A 17,167-nucleotide genomic window follows, 5' to 3' on the forward strand; every position below is an offset into this window, starting at 1 on the left:
AATTTGAATTCAATTATCTGACTTCATCTTTAGTGGGCCGTTTTGTTGCTCATGAACTACTACTCATCTGTCAGCTTTGCTCATTGATTGCACACAGCAAATACCAGTAGGCTGAAATAGTCATTACATTATTGTTTTCTAAATGTCTTTCAGCTGTTTGAAAGTTGTAGAAACTCAAAATGTGCAATACATGTGACACAAAGGTCTTGTCAAAATACCTAGACATTTTTAAATCATATCCTGTTTTTCTCAAACACATTTCAGAGAGCTAATTCACAACACTACCTATTTAACCTTCCTGTTATTGATCAGGACAAGATAGCACATTTTAAAGTAGACGCAGTCCTCAAAACAAAACTAGAGGAATCAAAATTGCAGCATTATTGAGATACAAGATTTGTCGTTCTGAACATTAGTGTTGGACTTGTGTAGTAGAAAGGTCCTCAGACAGATTTTCAAGAGTCAATCTGCAATCATAAAGTATAATCTTTTGATGAGATGTATTATAGGTAGATACTGATCTGATTTTCTTTTCACCACTATACACAACTCATGCGCACTGTATAAATCAGCTATATTGTTACAAAAACAATGAGCAAAAAACAACTACCTCAATTTCTGAATATATAGAAAAAAGAGGAAAAGATACTCATGATTCAAATGTGGGTAGGCATCAACTCTTTGTTATTTTCACCTCTACTAGCTATGTTTAATTATGATTTATATGTTTATATTTTAATATAGTCATACACACTCGCACTGCTACATATGCATAAATACTTATCTATAGGGTAATAAGTCACAGTAAGTTCTTAAATATTACATTTTTCAAACCAAAAATTCCAACAAGTAAAGGCAAACAATAATCTTACAGCTCAGGAAGGTCAAACTGAAATTTGAACAGGGATCACTGCATTAAGTGTTCAAGGTGCCTACCATTACATTATGGACGGCTTCTGTAATAGTGTGAAGTTTCCATTGTTACCGAAGATAATTCCTCAGTTTGCCGCTTATATGTTATTGCAAAAAGATACCCCATGTGGTAAGGAATATCCAACAAAGTTTAATGTTATATAACTGCTTTGGGCAACATCCTTTCCAAGCAGTTTTAAATATGCAAATGTTTACCAAAATATGAAATTAATAAAATGCTGTTCATCTTAGTTTGCGTAATATTAAAAACTACCATATTTCAAAATTGCTGCAGCAATTTGTGCTTTTTTTTTTAGCATGAGTGGTTCTATGATGGTTAGCACTTGGGCCTTTGAATCCAGCTATCTGAGTTCAAATCGCTGTGGGGCCATTTTACAAATATATAAGGGATTTTTTCAAACTCATTTCAGAAGGATTACTCAAGACACTACATTTTTTAATCTTCTTTTTACTGATAATGTAAATGGGGCATAATTTAAATAACAAGCTTCCATAAACCATGAGTAGAGGAATCAAAAGTGGGGTATTACTGCGATTGAAGAAATACAGTTTTGATGTTAACCTTGAAACTGAAAAAGGAAACAAACTTCACACTGATTTTCAATGGTAATTCCACAATCAAAAAATACTCTCATTTGATTAGACGTATCATAGGTATTAATCTTGTTTTCTCTTTCAAAATAATTAACATATGAAATGCACTGTAGAAGTTAAGAATATGGTCAGAAAGAAATGAGCAAAAAGAAACTATCTCATTTCCTGGACATGGAGAAGATAGAGGAAAATCTACTTGTGTTAAAATGTGGATAGACAACATCTGTTTCTGATTTTCACCTCTACAGATTCAATATTTAATCATTTGTATTTTATATTTTCATGGAGCTACAAAGAAAGATATGGCTACATACACATCAATAGCTATATACAAGTTTATATGTATAAGTATATAAAGTGAAGATTATATTTTCTGACACTCAAATTCTTAAAAGTCAATGGCATATTAAATTCTAAAAGGTTGGAAGGTCCCACCGAGATTTGAACTCGGATCACTGGATTCAGAGTCCAGAGTGCTGACCATTACACCATGGAACCCTCCATGAGTTGAGATTTTTTGCCATTGTGAAAGAAGAGAATGCCTCAGTTGGTAGCTTTATCGTTGCTGCAAAAACTATATCCCAATTGGATATTAATAGTAAAAAGAGTTATAATGCTATTTGTATTTTTTGAATGGCATCCTTCCATAAGTATTTTAAATATGTAAAAGTTTATCATATTATGAAAGTAATAAAATGTTGTTCGTTTTTGATTGTACAACAATAAAACCTTTTAAATTTACAAATTGCTGCAGCAGTATCTCTGTCTCTGGTAGAGGTGGTTCCATGGTATAATGGTTAGCTCTTTGAAATTTGAATTCAATTATTTGACTTCATCTTTAGTGGGCCGTTTTGTTGCTCATGAACTACTACTCATCTGTCAGCTTCGCTCATTGATTGCACACAGCAAATGCCAGTAGGCTGAAATAGTCATTACATTATTGTTTTCTAAATGTCTTTCAGCTGTTTGCAAGTTGTAGAAACTCAAAATGTGCAATACATGTGACACAAAGGTCTTGTCAAAATACCTAGACATTTTTAAATCATATCCTGTTTTTCTCAAACACATTTCAGAGAGCTAATTCACAACACTACCTTTTTAACCTTCCGTTATTGATCAGGACAAGATAGCACATTTTAAAGTAGACGCAGTCCTCAAAACAAAACTAGAGGAATCAAAATTGCAGCATTATTGAGATACAAGATTTGTCATTCTGAACATTAGTGTTGGAATTGTGTAGTAGAAAGGTCCTCAGACAGATTTCCAAGAGTCAATCTGCAATCATAAAGTATAATCTTTTGATTAGATGTATTATAGGTAGATACTGATCTGATTTTCTTTTCACCACTATACACAACTCATGCTCACTGTATAAATCAGCTATATTGTTACAAAAACAATGAGCAAAAAACAACTATCTCAATTTCTGAATATATAGAAAAAAGAGGAAATGATACTCATGATTCAAATGTGGATAGGCATCAACTCTTTGTTATTTTCACCTCTACGAGCTATGTTTAGTTATGATTTATATGTTTATATTTTAATATAGTCATACACACTTGCACTGCTACATATGCATAAATACTTATCTATAGGGTAATAAGTCACAGTAAGTTCTTAAATATTACATTTTTCAAACCAAAAATTCCAACAAGTAAAGGCAAACAATAATCTTACAGCTCAGGAAGGTCAAACTGAAATTTGAACAGGGATCACTGCATTAAGTGTTCAAGGTGCCTACCATTACATTATGGACGGCTTCTGTACTAGTGTGAAGTTTCCATTGTTACCGAAGATAATTCCTCAGTTTGCCGCTTATATGTTATTGCAAAAAGATACCCCATGTGGTAAGGAATATCCAACAAAGTTTAATGTTATATAACTGCTTTGGGCAACATCCTTTCCAAGCAGTTTTAAATATGCAAATGTTTACCAAAATATGAAATTAATAAAATGCTGTTCATCTTCGTTTGCGTAATATTAAAAACTACCATATTTCAAAATTGCTGCAGCAATTTGTGCTTTTTTTTTTAGCATGTGAGGTTCTATGATGGTTAGCACTTGGGCCTTTGAATCCAGCTATCTGAGTTCAAATCGCTGTGGGGCCATTTTACAAATATATAAGGGATTTTTTCAAACTCATTTCAGAAGGATTACTCAAGACACTACATTTTTAAATCTTCCGTTTACTGATAATGTAAATGGGGCACAATTTAATTAACAAGCCTCCATAAACCATGAGTAGAGGAATCAAAGGTGGGGTATTACTGCGATTGAAGAAATACAGTTTTGATGTTAACCTTGAAACTGAAAAAGGAAACAAACTTCACACTGATTTTCAATGGTAATTCCACAATCAAAAAATACTCTCATTTGATTAGACGTATCATAGGTATTAATCTTGTTTTCTCTTTCAAAATAATTAACATATGAAATGCACTGTAGAAGTTAAGAATATGGTCAGAAAGAAATGAGCAAAAAGAAACTATCTCATTTCCTGGACATGGAGAAGATAGAGGAAAATCTACTTGTGTTAAAATGTGGATAGACAACATCTGTTTCTGATTTTCACCTCTACAGATTCAATATTTAATCATTTGTATTTTATATTTTCATGGAGCTACAAAGAAAGATATGGCTACATACACATCAATAGCTATATACAAGTTTATATGTATAAGTATAGAAAGTGAAGATTATATTTTCTGAGACTAAAATTCTTAAAAGTCAATGGCATATTAAATTCTAAAAGGTTGGAAGGTCCAACCGAGATTTGAACTCGGATCACTGGATTCAGAGTCCAGAGTGCTGACCATTACAGCATGGAACCCTCCATGAGTTTAGATTTTTTGCCATTGTGAAAGAAAAGAATGCCTCAGTGGGTAGCTTTATTGTTGCTGCAAAAACTATATCCCAATTGGATATTAATAGTAAAAAGAGTTATAATGCTATTTGTATTTTTTTAATGGCATCCTTCCATAAGTATTTTAAATATGTAAAAGTTTACCATGTTATGAAAGTTATAAAATGTCGTTCGTTTTTGATTGTACAACAATAAAACCTTTTAAATTTACAAATTGCTGCAGCAGTATCTCTGTCTCTGGTAGAGGTGGTTCCATGGTATAATGGTTAGCTCTTTTAAATTTGAATTCAATTATCTGACTTCATCTTTAGTGGGCCGTTTTGTTGCTCATGAACTACTACTCATCTGTCAGCTTTGCTCATTGATTGCACACAGCAAATACCAGTAGGCTGAAATAGTCATTACATTATTGTTTTCTAAATGTCTTTCAGCTGTTTGAAAGTTGTAGAAACTCAAAATGTGCAATACATGTGACACAAAGGTCTTGTCAAAATACCTAGACATTTTTAAATCATATCCTGTTTTTCTCAAACACATTTCAGAGAGCTAATTCACAACACTACCTATTTAACCTTCCTGTTATTGATCAGGACAAGATAGCACATTTTAAAGTAGACGCAGTCCTCAAAACAAAACTAGAGGAATCAAAATTGCAGCATTATTGAGATACAAGATTTGTCGTTCTGAACATTAGTGTTGGACTTGTGTAGTAGAAAGGTCCTCAGACAGATTTTCAAGAGTCAATCTGCAATCATAAAGTATAATCTTTTGATGAGATGTATTATAGGTAGATACTGATCTGATTTTCTTTTCACCACTATACACAACTCATGCGCACTGTATAAATCAGCTATATTGTTACAAAAACAATGAGCAAAAAACAACTACCTCAATTTCTGAATATATAGAAAAAAGAGGAAAAGATACTCATGATTCAAATGTGGGTAGGCATCAACTCTTTGTTATTTTCACCTCTACTAGCTATGTTTAGTTATGATTTATATGTTTATATTTTAATATAGTCATACACACTCGCACTGCTACATATGCATAAATACTTATCTATAGGGTAATAAGTCACAGTAAGTTCTTAAATATTACATTTTTCAAACCAAAAATTCCAACAAGTAAAGGCAAACAATAATCTTACAGCTCAGGAAGGTCAAACTGAAATTTGAACAGGGATCACTGCATTAAGTGTTCAAGGTGCCTACCATTACATTATGGACGGCTTCTGTAATAGTGTGAAGTTTCCATTGTTACCGAAGATAATTCCTCAGTTTGCCGCTTATATGTTATTGCAAAAAGATACCCCATGTGGTAAGGAATATCCAACAAAGTTTAATGTTATATAACTGCTTTGGGCAACATCCTTTCCAAGCAGTTTTAAATATGCAAATGTTTACCAAAATATGAAATTAATAAAATGCTGTTCATCTTAGTTTGCGTAATATTAAAAACTACCATATTTCAAAATTGCTGCAGCAATTTGTGCTTTTTTTTTTAGCATGAGTGGTTCTATGATGGTTAGCACTTGGGCCTTTGAATCCAGCTATCTGAGTTCAAATCGCTGTGGGGCCATTATACAAATATATAAGGGATTTTTTCAAACTCATTTCAGAAGGATTACTCAAGACACTACATTTTTTAATCTTCTGTTTACTGATAATGTAAATGGGGCATAATTTAAATAACAAGCTTCCATAAACCATGAGTAGAGGAATCAAAAGTGGGGTATTACTGCGATTGAAGAAATACAGTTTTGATGTTAACCTTGAAACTGAAAAAGGAAACAAACTTCACACTGATTTTCAATGGTAATTCCACAATCAAAAAATACTCTCATTTGATTAGACGTATCATAGGTATTAATCTTGTTTTCTCTTTCAAAATAATTAACATATGAAATGCACTGTAGAAGTTAAGAATATGGTCAGAAAGAAATGAGCAAAAAGAAACTATCTCATTTCCTGGACATGGAGAAGATAGAGGAAAATCTACTTGTGTTAAAATGTGGATAGACAACATCTGTTTCTGATTTTCACCTCTACAGATTCAATATTTAATCATTTGTATTTTATATTTTCATGGAGCTACAAAGAAAGATATGGCTACATACACATCAATAGCTATATACAAGTTTATATGTATAAGTATATAAAGTGAAGATTATATTTTCTGAGACTAAAATTCTTAAAAGTCAATGGCATATTAAATTCTAAAAGGTTGGAAGGTCCCACCGAGATTTGAACTCGGATCACTGGATTCAGAGTCCAGAGTGCTGACCATTACACCATGGAACCCTCCATGAGTTGAGATTTTTTGCCATTGTGAAAGAAGAGAATGCCTCAGTTGGTAGCTTTATCGTTGCTGCAAAAACTATATCCCAATTGGATATTAATAGTAAAAAGAGTTATAATGCTATTTGTATTTTTTGAATGGCATCCTTCCATAAGTATTTTAAATATGTAAAAGTTTACCATATTATGAAAGTAATAAAATGTTGTTCGTTTTTGATTGTACAACAATAAAACCTTTTAAATTTACAAATTGCTGCAGCAGTATCTCTGTCTCTGGTAGAGGTGGTTCCATGGTATAATGGTTAGCTCTTTGAAATTTGAATTCAATTATCTGACTTCATCTTTAGTGGGCCGTTTTGTTGCTCATGAACTACTACTCATCTGTCAGCTTTGCTCATTGATTGCACACAGCAAATGCCAGTAGGCTGAAATAGTCATTACATTATTGTTTTCTAAATGTCTTTCAGCTGTTTGCAAGTTGTAGAAACTCAAAATGTGCAATACATGTGACACAAAGGTCTTGTCAAAATACCTAGACATTTTTAAATCATATCCTGTTTTTCTCAAACACATTTCAGAGAGCTAATTCACAACACTACCTTTTTAACCTTCCGTTATTGATCAGGACAAGATAGCACATTTTAAAGTAGACGCAGTCCTCAAAACAAAACTAGAGGAATCAAAATTGCAGCATTATTGAGATACAAGATTTGTCATTCTGAACATTAGTGTTGGAATTGTGTAGTAGAAAGGTCCTCAGACAGATTTCCAAGAGTCAATCTGCAATCATAAAGTATAATCTTTTGATTAGATGTATTATAGGTAGATACTGATCTGATTTTCTTTTCACCACTATACACAACTCATGCTCACTGTATAAATCAGCTATATTGTTACAAAAACAATGAGCAAAAAACAACTATCTCAATTTCTGAATATATAGAAAAAAGAGGAAATGATACTCATGATTCAAATGTGGATAGGCATCAACTCTTTGTTATTTTCACCTCTACGAGCTATGTTTAGTTATGATTTATATGTTTATATTTTAATATAGTCATACACACTTGCACTGCTACATATGCATAAATACTTATCTATAGGGTAATAAGTCACAGTAAGTTCTTAAATATTACATTTTTCAAACCAAAAATTCCAACAAGTAAAGGCAAACAATAATCTTACAGCTCAGGAAGGTCAAACTGAAATTTGAACAGGGATCACTGCATTAAGTGTTCAAGGTGCCTACCATTACATTATGGACGGCTTCTGTACTAGTGTGAAGTTTCCATTGTTACCGAAGATAATTCCTCAGTTTGCCGCTTATATGTTATTGCAAAAAGATACCCCATGTGGTAAGGAATATCCAACAAAGTTTAATGTTATATAACTGCTTTGGGCAACATCCTTTCCAAGTAGTTTTAAATATGCAAATGTTTACCAAAATATGAAATTAATAAAATGCTGTTCATCTTCGTTTGCGTAATATTAAAAACTACCATATTTCAAAATTGCTGCAGCAATTTGTGCTTTTTTTTTTAGCATGTGTGGTTCTATGATGGTTAGCACTTGGGCCTTTGAATCCAGCTATCTGAGTTCAAATCGCTGTGGGGCCATTTTACAAATATATAAGGGATTTTTTCAAACTCATTTCAGAAGGATTACTCAAGACACTACATTTTTAAATCTTCCGTTTACTGATAATGTAAATGGGGCACAATTTAATTAACAAGCCTCCATAAACCATGAGTAGAGGAATCAAAGGTGGGGTATTACTGCGATTGAAGAAATACAGTTTTGATGTTAACCTTGAAACTGAAAAAGGAAACAAACTTCACACTGATTTTCAATGGTAATTCCACAATCAAAAAATACTCTCATTTGATTAGACGTATCATAGGTATTAATCTTGTTTTCTCTTTCAAAATAATTAACATATGAAATGCACTGTAGAAGTTAAGAATATGGTCAGAAAGAAATGAGCAAAAAGAAACTATCTCATTTCCTGGACATGGAGAAGATAGAGGAAAATCTACTTGTGTTAAAATGTGGATAGACAACATCTGTTTCTGATTTTCACCTCTACAGATTCAATATTTAATCATTTGTATTTTATATTTTCATGGAGCTACAAAGAAAGATATGGCTACATACACATCAATAGCTATATACAAGTTTATATGTATAAGTATAGAAAGTGAAGATTATATTTTCTGAGACTAAAATTCTTAAAAGTCAATGGCATATTAAATTCTAAAAGGTTGGAAGGTCCAACCGAGATTTGAACTCGGATCACTGGATTCAGAGTCCAGAGTGCTGACCATTACAGCATGGAACCCTCCATGAGTTTAGATTTTTTGCCATTGTGAAAGAAAAGAATGCCTCAGTGGGTAGCTTTATTGTTGCTGCAAAAACTATATCCCAATTGGATATTAATAGTAAAAAGAGTTATAATGCTATTTGTATTTTTTTAATGGCATCCTTCCATAAGTATTTTAAATATGTAAAAGTTTACCATGTTATGAAAGTTATAAAATGTCGTTCGTTTTTGATTGTACAACAATAAAACCTTTTAAATTTACAAATTGCTGCAGCAGTATCTCTGTCTCTGGTAGAGGTGGTTCCATGGTATAATGGTTAGCTCTTTTAAATTTGAATTCAATTATCTGACTTCATCTTTAGTGGGCCGTTTTGTTGCTCATGAACTACTACTCATCTGTTAGCTTTGCTCATTGATTGCACACAGCAAATACCAGTAGGCTGAAATAGTCATTACATTATTGTTTTCTAAATGTCTTTCAGCTGTTTGAAAGTTGTAGAAACTCAAAATGTGCAATACATGTGACACAAAGGTCTTGTCAAAATACCTAGACATTTTTAAATCATATCCTGTTTTTCTCAAACACATTTCAGAGAGCTAATTCACAACACTACCTATTTAACCTTCCTGTTATTGATCAGGACAAGATAGCACATTTTAAAGTAGACGCAGTCCTCAAAACAAAACTACAGGAATCAAAATTGCAGCATTATTGAGATACAAGATTTGTCGTTCTGAACATTAGTGTTGGACTTGTGTAGTAGAAAGGTCCTCAGACAGATTTTCAAGAGTCAATCTGCAATCATAAAGTATAATCTTTTGATGAGATGTATTATAGGTAGATACTGATCTGATTTTCTTTTCACCACTATACACAACTCATGCGCACTGTATAAATCAGCTATATTGTTACAAAAACAATGAGCAAAAAACAACTACCTCAATTTCTGAATATATAGAAAAAAGAGGAAAAGATACTCATGATTCAAATGTGGGTAGGCATCAACTCTTTGTTATTTTCACCTCTACTAGCTATGTTTAGTTATGATTTATATGTTTATATTTTAATATAGTCATACACACTCGCACTGCTACATATGCATAAATACTTATCTATAGGGTAATAAGTCACAGTAAGTTCTTAAATATTACATTTTTCAAACCAAAAATTCCAACAAGTAAAGGCAAACAATAATCTTACAGCTCAGGAAGGTCAAACTGAAATTTGAACAGGGATCACTGCATTAAGTGTTCAAGGTGCCTACCATTACATTATGGACGGCTTCTGTAATAGTGTGAAGTTTCCATTGTTACCGAAGATAATTCCTCAGTTTGCCGCTTATATGTTATTGCAAAAAGATACCCCATGTGGTAAGGAATATCCAACAAAGTTTAATGTTATATAACTGCTTTGGGCAACATCCTTTCCAAGCAGTTTTAAATATGCAAATGTTTACCAAAATATGAAATTAATAAAATGCTGTTCATCTTAGTTTGCGTAATATTAAAAACTACCATATTTCAAAATTGCTGCAGCAATTTGTGCTTTTTTTTTTAGCATGAGTGGTTCTATGATGGTTAGCACTTGGGCCTTTGAATCCAGCTATCTGAGTTCAAATCGCTGTGGGGCCATTTTACAAATATATAAGGGATTTTTTCAAACTCATTTCAGAAGGATTACTCAAGACACTACATTTTTTAATCTTCTGTTTACTGATAATGTAAATGGGGCATAATTTAAATAACAAGCTTCCATAAACCATGAGTAGAGGAATCAAAAGTGGGGTATTACTGCGATTGAAGAAATACAGTTTTGATGTTAACCTTGAAACTGAAAAAGGAAACAAACTTCACACTGATTTTCAATGGTAATTCCACAATCAAAAAATACTCTCATTTGATTAGACGTATCATAGGTATTAATCTTGTTTTCTCTTTCAAAATAATTAACATATGAAATGCACTGTAGAAGTTAAGAATATGGTCAGAAAGAAATGAGCAAAAAGAAACTATCTCATTTCCTGGACATGGAGAAGATAGAGGAAAATCTACTTGTGTTAAAATGTGGATAGACAACATCTGTTTCTGATTTTCACCTCTACAGATTCAATATTTAATCATTTGAATTTTATATTTTCATGGAGCTACAAAGAAAGATATGGCTACATACACATCAATAGCTATATACAAGTTTATATGTATAAGTATATAAAGTGAAGATTATATTTTCTGAGACTAAAATTCTTAAAAGTCAATGGCATATTAAATTCTAAAAGGTTGGAAGGTCCCACCGAGATTTGAACTCAGATCACTGGATTCAGAGTCCAGAGTGCTGACCATTACACCATGGAACCCTCCATGAGTTGAGATTTTTTGCCATTGTGAAAGAAGAGAATGCCTCAGTTGGTAGCTTTATCGTTGCTGCAAAAACTATATCCCAATTGGATATTAATAGTAAAAAGAGTTATAATGCTATTTGTATTTTTTGAATGGCATCCTTCCATAAGTATTTTAAATATGTAAAAGTTTACCATATTATGAAAGTAATAAAATGTTGTTCGTTTTTGATTGTACAACAATAAAACCTTTTAAATTTACAAATTGCTGCAGCAGTATCTCTGTCTCTGGTAGAGGTGGTTCCATGGTATAATGGTTAGCTCTTTGAAATTTGAATTCAATTATCTGACTTCATCTTTAGTGGGCCGTTTTGTTGCTCATGAACTACTACTCATCTGTCAGCTTTGCTCATTGATTGCACACAGCAAATGCCAGTAGGCTGAAATAGTCATTACATTATTGTTTTCTAAATGTCTTTCAGCTGTTTGCAAGTTGTAGAAACTCAAAATGTGCAATACATGTGACACAAAGGTCTTGTCAAAATACCTAGACATTTTTAAATCATATCCTGTTTTTCTCAAACACATTTCAGAGAGCTAATTCACAACACTACCTTTTTAACCTTCCGTTATTGATCAGGACAAGATAGCACATTTTAAAGTAGACGCAGTCCTCAAAACAAAACTAGAGGAATCAAAATTGCAGCATTATTGAGATACAAGATTTGTCATTCTGAACATTAGTGTTGGAATTGTGTAGTAGAAAGGTCCTCAGACAGATTTCCAAGAGTCAATCTGCAATCATAAAGTATAATCTTTTGATTAGATGTATTATAGGTAGATACTGATCTGATTTTCTTTTCACCACTATACACAACTCATGCTCACTGTATAAATCAGCTATATTGTTACAAAAACAATGAGCAAAAAACAACTATCTCAATTTCTGAATATATAGAAAAAAGAGGAAATGATACTCATGATTCAAATGTGGATAGGCATCAACTCTTTGTTATTTTCACCTCTACGAGCTATGTTTAGTTATGATTTATATGTTTATATTTTAATATAGTCATACACACTTGCACTGCTACATATGCATAAATACTTATCTATAGGGTAATAAGTCACAGTAAGTTCTTAAATATTACATTTTTCAAACCAAAAATTCCAACAAGTAAAGGCAAACAATAATCTTACAGCTCAGGAAGGTCAAACTGAAATTTGAACAGGGATCACTGCATTAAGTGTTCAAGGTGCCTACCATTACATTATGGACGGCTTCTGTACTAGTGTGAAGTTTCCATTGTTACCGAAGATAATTCCTCAGTTTGCCGCTTATATGTTATTGCAAAAAGATACCCCATGTGGTAAGGAATATCCAACAAAGTTTAATGTTATATAACTGCTTTGGGCAACATCCTTTCCAAGCAGTTTTAAATATGCAAATGTTTACCAAAATATGAAATTAATAAAATGCTGTTCATCTTCGTTTGCGTAATATTAAAAACTACCATATTTCAAAATTGCTGCAGCAATTTGTGCTTTTTTTTTTAGCATGTGTGGTTCTATGATGGTTAGCACTTGGGCCTTTGAATCCAGCTATCTGAGTTCAAATCGCTGTGGGGCCATTTTACAAATATATAAGGGATTTTTTCAAACTCATTTCAGAAGGATTACTCAAGACACTACATTTTTAAATCTTCCGTTTACTGATAATGTAAATGGGGCACAATTTAATTAACAAGCCTCCATAAACCATGAGTAGAGGAATCAAAGGTGGGGTATTACTGCGATTGAAGAAATACAGTTTTGATGTTAACCTTGAAACTGAAAAAGGAAACAAACTTCACACTGATTTTCAATGGTAATTCCACAATCAAAAAATACTCTCATTTGATTAGACGTATCATAGGTATTAATCTTGTTTTCTCTTTCAAAATAATTAACATATGAAATGCACTGTAGAAGTTAAGAATATGGTCAGAAAGAAATGAGCAAAAAGAAACTATCTCATTTCCTGGACATGGAGAAGATAGAGGAAAATCTACTTGTGTTAAAATGTGGATAGACAACATCTGTTTCTGATTTTCACCTCTACAGATTCAATATTTAATCATTTGTATTTTATATTTTCATGGAGCTACAAAGAAAGATATGGCTACATACACATCAATAGCTATATACAAGTTTATATGTATAAGTATAGAAAGTGAAGATTATATTTTCTGAGACTAAAATTCTTAAAAGTCAATGGCATATTAAATTCTAAAAGGTTGGAAGGTCCAACCGAGATTTGAACTCGGATCACTGGATTCAGAGTCCAGAGTGCTGACCATTACAGCATGGAACCCTCCATGAGTTTAGATTTTTTGCCATTGTGAAAGAAAAGAATGCCTCAGTGGGTAGCTTTATTGTTGCTGCAAAAACTATATCCCAATTGGATATTAATAGTAAAAAGAGTTATAATGCTATTTGTATTTTTTTAATGGCATCCTTCCATAAGTATTTTAAATATGTAAAAGTTTACCATGTTATGAAAGTTATAAAATGTCGTTCGTTTTTGATTGTACAACAATAAAACCTTTTAAATTTACAAATTGCTGCAGCAGTATCTCTGTCTCTGGTAGAGGTGGTTCCATGGTATAATGGTTAGCTCTTTTAAATTTGAATTCAATTATCTGACTTCATCTTTAGTGGGCCGTTTTGTTGCTCATGAACTACTACTCATCTGTCAGCTTTGCTCATTGATTGCACACAGCAAATACCAGTAGGCTGAAATAGTCATTACATTATTGTTTTCTAAATGTCTTTCAGCTGTTTGAAAGTTGTAGAAACTCAAAATGTGCAATACATGTGACACAAAGGTCTTGTCAAAATACCTAGACATTTTTAAATCATATCCTGTTTTTCTCAAACACATTTCAGAGAGCTAATTCACAACACTACCTATTTAACCTTCCTGTTATTGATCAGGACAAGATAGCACATTTTAAAGTAGACGCAGTCCTCAAAACAAAACTAGAGGAATCAAAATTGCAGCATTATTGAGATACAAGATTTGTCGTTCTGAACATTAGTGTTGGACTTGTGTAGTAGAAAGGTCCTCAGACAGATTTTCAAGAGTCAATCTGCAATCATAAAGTATAATCTTTTGATTAGATGTATTATAGGTAGATACTGATCTGATTTTCTTTTCACCACTATACACAACTCATGCGCACTGTATAAATCAGCTATATTGTTACAAAAACAATGAGCAAAAAACAACTACCTCAATTTCTGAATATATAGAAAAAAGAGGAAAAGATACTCATGATTCAAATGTGGGTAGGCATCAACTCTTTGTTATTTTCACCTCTACTAGCTATGTTTAGTTATGATTTATATGTTTATATTTTAATATAGTCATGCACACTCGCGCTGCTACATATGCATAAATACTTATCTATAGGGTAATAAGTCACAGTAAGTTCTTAAATATTACATTTTTCAAACCAAAAATTCCAACAAGTAAAGGCAAACAATAATCTTACAGCTCAGGAAGGTCAAACTGAAATTTGAACAGGGATCACTGCATTAAGTGTTCAAGGTGCCTACCATTACATTATGGACGGCTTCTGTAATAGTGTGAAGTTTCCATTGTTACCGAAGATAATTCCTCAGTTTGCCGCTTATATGTTATTGCAAAAAGATACCCCATGTGGTAAGGAATATCCAACAAAGTTTAATGTTATATAACTGCTTTGGGCAACATCCTTTCCAAGCAGTTTTAAATATGCAAATGTTTACCAAAATATGAAATTAATAAAATGCTGTTCATCTTAGTTTGCGTAATATTAAAAACTACCATATTTCAAAATTGCTGCAGCAATTTGTGCTTTTTTTTTTAGCATGAGTGGTTCTATGATGGTTAGCACTTGGGCCTTTGAATCCAGCTATCTGAGTTCAAATCGCTGTGGGGCCATTTTACAAATATATAAGGGATTTTTTCAAACTCATTTCAGAAGGATTACTCAAGACACTACATTTTTTAATCTTCTGTTTACTGATAATGTAAATGGGGCATAATTTAAATAACAAGCTTCCATAAACCATGAGTAGAGGAATCAAAAGTGGGGTATTACTGCGATTGAAGAAATACAGTTTTGATGTTAACCTTGAAACTGAAAAAGGAAACAAACTTCACACTGATTTTCAATGGTAATTCCACAATCAAAAAATACTCTCATTTGATTAGACGTATCATAGGTATTAATCTTGTTTTCTCTTTCAAAATAATTAACATATGAAATGCACTGTAGAAGTTAAGAATATGGTCAGAAAGAAATGAGCAAAAAGAAACTATCTCATTTCCTGGACATGGAGAAGATAGAGGAAAATCTACTTGTGTTAAAATGTGGATAGACAACATCTGTTTCTGATTTTCACCTCTACAGATTCAATATTTAATCATTTGAATTTTATATTTTCATGGAGCTACAAAGAAAGATATGGCTACATACACATCAATAGCTATATACAAGTTTATATGTATAAGTATATAAAGTGAAGATTATATTTTCTGAGACTAAAATTCTTAAAAGTCAATGGCATATTAAATTCTAAAAGGTTGGAAGGTCCCACCGAGATTTGAACTCGGATCACTGGATTCAGAGTCCAGAGTGCTGACCATTACACCATGGAACCCTCCATGAGTTGAGATTTTTTGCCATTGTGAAAGAAGAGAATGCCTCAGTTGGTAGCTTTATCGTTGCTGCAAAAACTATATCCCAATTGGATATTAATAGTAAAAAGAGTTATAATGCTATTTGTATTTTTTGAATGGCATCCTTCCATAAGTATTTTAAATATGTAAAAGTTTACCATATTATGAAAGTAATAAAATGTTGTTCGTTTTTGATTGTACAACAATAAAACCTTTTAAATTTACAAATTGCTGCAGCAGTATCTCTGTCTCTGGTAGAGGTGGTTCCATGGTATAATGGTTAGCTCTTTGAAATTTGAATTCAATTATCTGACTTCATCTTTAGTGGGCCGTTTTGTTGCTCATGAACTACTACTCATCTGTCAGCTTTGCTCATTGATTGCACACAGCAAATGCCAGTAGGCTGAAATAGTCATTACATTATTGTTTTCTAAATGTCTTTCAGCTGTTTGCAAGTTGTAGAAACTCAAAATGTGCAATACATGTGACACAAAGGTCTTGTCAAAATACCTAGACATTTTTAAATCATATCCTGTTTTTCTCAAACACATTTCAGAGAGCTAATTCACAACACTACCTTTTTAACCTTCCGTTATTGATCAGGACAAGATAGCACATTTTAAAGTAGACGCAGTCCTCAAAACAAAACTAGAGGAATCAAAATTGCAGCATTATTGAGATACAAGATTTGTCATTCTGAACATTAGTGTTGGAATTGTGTAGTAGAAAGGTCCTCAGACAGATTTCCAAGAGTCAATCTGCAATCATAAAGTATAATCTTTTGATTAGATGTATTATAGGTAGATACTGATCTGATTTTCTTTTCACCACTATACACAACTCATGCTCACTGTATAAATCAGCTATATTGTTACAAAAACAATGAGCAAAAAACAACTATCTCAATTTCTGAATATATAGAAAAAAGAGGAAATGATACTCATGATTCAAATGTGGATAGGCATCAACTCTTTGTTATTTTCACCTCTACGAGCTATGTTTAGTTATGATTTATATGTTTATATTTTAATATAGTCATACACACTTGCACTGCTACATATGCATAAATACTTATCTATAGGGTAATAAGTCACAGTAAGTTCTTAAATA

General features: G+C 32.4%; 7 non-coding genes across 7 annotated transcripts; all 7 read right to left on the reverse strand.

The window, feature by feature from the left end:
* Positions 1-1,953: 1,953 nt before the first annotated feature.
* Positions 1,954-2,025, reverse strand: TRNAQ-CUG (transfer RNA glutamine (anticodon CUG)). The gene has a single exon. It is a non-coding gene; the product is annotated as a tRNA-Gln (tRNA).
* Positions 2,026-4,288: 2,263 nt separating this feature from the next.
* TRNAQ-CUG (transfer RNA glutamine (anticodon CUG)) lies at positions 4,289-4,360 on the reverse strand. The gene has a single exon. It is a non-coding gene; the product is annotated as a tRNA-Gln (tRNA).
* A 2,264-nt stretch (positions 4,361-6,624) lies between these two features.
* On the reverse strand, positions 6,625-6,696 carry TRNAQ-CUG (transfer RNA glutamine (anticodon CUG)). The gene has a single exon. It is a non-coding gene; the product is annotated as a tRNA-Gln (tRNA).
* A 2,263-nt stretch (positions 6,697-8,959) lies between these two features.
* On the reverse strand, positions 8,960-9,031 carry TRNAQ-CUG (transfer RNA glutamine (anticodon CUG)). The gene has a single exon. It is a non-coding gene; the product is annotated as a tRNA-Gln (tRNA).
* Positions 9,032-11,295: 2,264 nt separating this feature from the next.
* On the reverse strand, positions 11,296-11,367 carry TRNAQ-CUG (transfer RNA glutamine (anticodon CUG)). The gene has a single exon. It is a non-coding gene; the product is annotated as a tRNA-Gln (tRNA).
* A 2,263-nt stretch (positions 11,368-13,630) lies between these two features.
* TRNAQ-CUG (transfer RNA glutamine (anticodon CUG)) lies at positions 13,631-13,702 on the reverse strand. The gene has a single exon. It is a non-coding gene; the product is annotated as a tRNA-Gln (tRNA).
* Positions 13,703-15,966: 2,264 nt separating this feature from the next.
* On the reverse strand, positions 15,967-16,038 carry TRNAQ-CUG (transfer RNA glutamine (anticodon CUG)). The gene has a single exon. It is a non-coding gene; the product is annotated as a tRNA-Gln (tRNA).
* Positions 16,039-17,167: the final 1,129 nt, after the last annotated feature.

The sequence above is a fragment of the Pleurodeles waltl genome, chromosome 2_1 (genome assembly GCF_031143425.1).
Source record: "Pleurodeles waltl isolate 20211129_DDA chromosome 2_1, aPleWal1.hap1.20221129, whole genome shotgun sequence".
Lineage (NCBI taxonomy): Eukaryota > Metazoa > Chordata > Amphibia > Caudata > Salamandridae > Pleurodeles > Pleurodeles waltl.